The sequence below is a fragment of the Parasteatoda tepidariorum genome, chromosome 8 (assembly GCF_043381705.1).
Source record: "Parasteatoda tepidariorum isolate YZ-2023 chromosome 8, CAS_Ptep_4.0, whole genome shotgun sequence".
In the NCBI taxonomy this organism is placed as follows: domain Eukaryota; kingdom Metazoa; phylum Arthropoda; class Arachnida; order Araneae; family Theridiidae; genus Parasteatoda; species Parasteatoda tepidariorum.
The window spans coordinates 68,343,220-68,346,075 of NC_092211.1; the positions used below are offsets into that span (position 1 = coordinate 68,343,220).

A 2,856-nucleotide genomic window follows, 5' to 3' on the forward strand; every position below is an offset into this window, starting at 1 on the left:
ATTAAATATAATAAAAAATACTATTTTCTATTTCAAGTCGAAATTTTTTTCTCCTTAAATTAGAATAAGGTCTTTAACTTAAATTACAATAAGGTTTTATAATAAGGTTTTAAAAAAACAGAACCAAATCAAACAAATAAATCTAAAAAAAATTTATAAAAAAGCATAGATTAATACATTAAATAAAATAACACACTTAAGAACAATTAAATATAATGAAAAATTATGTTATATACAAAAAAAAAAATTAAAGGACATTAAAAAGAAATGAAAACAAGAAAAAAATGTATTGATAATAAGGAAAGATTTTTGAAATATTTATTTAAACATGGAGGGGAACAACTGTGATTCTTTAAAGTTCGAAGCACATTTTTTTAAAATTTCAAAGTTCTATTATTGTTTTATAATATGATTTCATTATTAATAACTAAGCATTCATATTAATACTGTATGAGTTTCATTTTAAATTATACTTTTTTATTAATGTTGAAAAAAATAATCATTAATGTACTTTGAAAAAAATAATCTATTTTATTTAAATCAAATTATATTATTACTTTTTTCTAACGACTAACGGACACGCAATTTAGAAAAAAAAGAGTGCATTTTAAAATAATTTAAAGAAAATACAATAAACAACAAAAACAACAATTTTCCAATTTCATAAAATGTTTAACCTATAATTTATAAAAAATTTAAACATTTTTGATTTGAAAAAGTTTTGTTAAATTGTTTTACTTACAATAATGAAGATTTAAATGATACTTTTTTAATTTTTATTTATATTTTATTTCTAACTGAGAACAGTTCAAACATTTCCTAATAGATGTCGGCACTAAATACACTCAAATCTGGTGGAATTGTGATGAAATTTACTTTTAAATCCCTTTCTCCTTTTCTCCTAGGATAAATGTATTTTAGATATATTTCTCTTTTATTTTTGCTTTGATCTATTAATTATTAAATGGGATAGCTTTTAAAGTTAATAACATAACAATTTCAAATTTTGTTTTGCAATCAACAGTTTTTCAAAATAATTACTTAAATTTAGTTTTTAGTAAACTAAGTTTGTTTAATTAAATTTAGTTAATTTATATTTAGTTTAAAATAGTTTTATTTTTCCTAAAAGAGAAACGCAAAAGATTATTTATTGTTTTTTTTTATTAAAATTAAATTTTTCCATCTTAATTTAATACAAAACTTTTAAAAAAATTATTTAAAATTTTATATTTCGATTAAAAAAATCATCTGACTGTATTTATTTCATTTTAAAATTAAATTTCTTATGGATTATATTGAGATGCTTACTGCATAAGATAATTTCAGTTTTTTGTTTCAGCCACGTGATGGTTTTAAATTTATAAAGAAACTTGGAGTTGATTTCAATGCTGAATTTTACTCTTTGTGAGGACGTGTTCTAACAATTAATAAAAATTCAAATTGATACTAAAAAATTAGTAGATAACAAATAATTATGAAAATTTTTTCACTCTATAATTTATTTGTATTAAGCTGTCTTAAAATAAAGCTTGTAAAAGTATTCTTAATACTTTAGTTTTTACTTTCACTTCATATATCGCCTAAGGTACGATTTAAGAAATATATAGTGATGTCGATGTATGGAATAATGCCTTGTAATTCTGTTGTTATTTTAAACAATAATAAGACAATGGATAGATCCAAAATATATTTCAATTACAAAAAAAATTACTGTATCTGCCAGGGATCGAACCTGGGACCTTCCGCGTGTTAGGCGGATGTGATAACCACTACACCACAGATACGTAACGGGTATGGATGTAAGTAATATTATAAGCCTATTTATCGATCCTCTGTCAAGTGAATGTAATATATTAATCAGTTTTACAGAATATCGCAAAATGCGTGACTCAAATTAAAAAGAGAAATCTAATTTTCCCCTTACTACTCACTATTTCTTATTTATTTCTTGAAATTATATTTCAAAATTATATAATAATTATGAGAAAAAAATTGAGAATTTGCGACTTTTCCTAGCCGTTGTCTCTAAAAAAATAATTAAATTATAAAAATTTATTACAATAACTTTACATTTTTGCCTTATATTTAATTTTTATTTCTACAGTTTTAAAAAGAAATATAAAAAGCGAGATTTTATTTATTTATCTTAAACTTCATGTTACTGATTCCAAACGTTTTCGAAAAAAGCTTGATTTAAATTTCAAAATTTTAATAATTTAGGAAACAGTTAAACATTTTATTATTTTTGTTTTTACAACAACAGGCAAAGAGGTGTATACTGAGGAGGGGAGAGGGGAATTCTAGATGCGCTTTTCCTCTTTATTTAATTTCAATAAATAAACTGTATGTAGAGTTGGTCATTTACTCTGTCTATAAGTTTCTTTTGAAGAATCTTATAAAACAGGAGATCCTCCCCTAATCAAACTGGGGGAAATATAAATCGAACGAGCATGATTCTAGAATTCCATTTTGAATTTATCTGGCAATATTATACAAATACCATTCTCCATTCATCATTTTTTAAAAGATAGTTCATATTACGCATTTCTCATTACGGAGCCAAACTTAGGCTCGCATAATTTTATTGCTTTTCTTCGTTTTTAAAAAAATTCGTAGAAATTCTAAAGATTTCAAGTAATAATTTTCAAATAATTATTCTTCCTAATCTTCTAGAGCTTAAACCTTAATTTCTCACCTTTTTCGGGAAAGATACTCATCAAAGCGAACTCATCAAGATGTTATCAAGGAAAGAAACATTTAATCGAAAATCCAAAAGTGGATCAGAGGCTCTTAAGTTTAAAGCTGAATCAGAGGATTAGAATATAATATAATATAATATAATATAATATAATATAA

General features: G+C 23.0%; 1 non-coding gene across 1 annotated transcript; it reads right to left on the bottom strand.

Annotated features, from left to right (window-relative positions):
• Positions 1-1,711: 1,711 nt before the first annotated feature.
• TRNAV-AAC (transfer RNA valine (anticodon AAC)) lies at positions 1,712-1,784 on the bottom strand. Its single transcript has one exon. It is a non-coding gene; the product is annotated as a tRNA-Val (tRNA).
• Between the last annotated feature and the right edge of the window lie 1,072 nt (positions 1,785-2,856).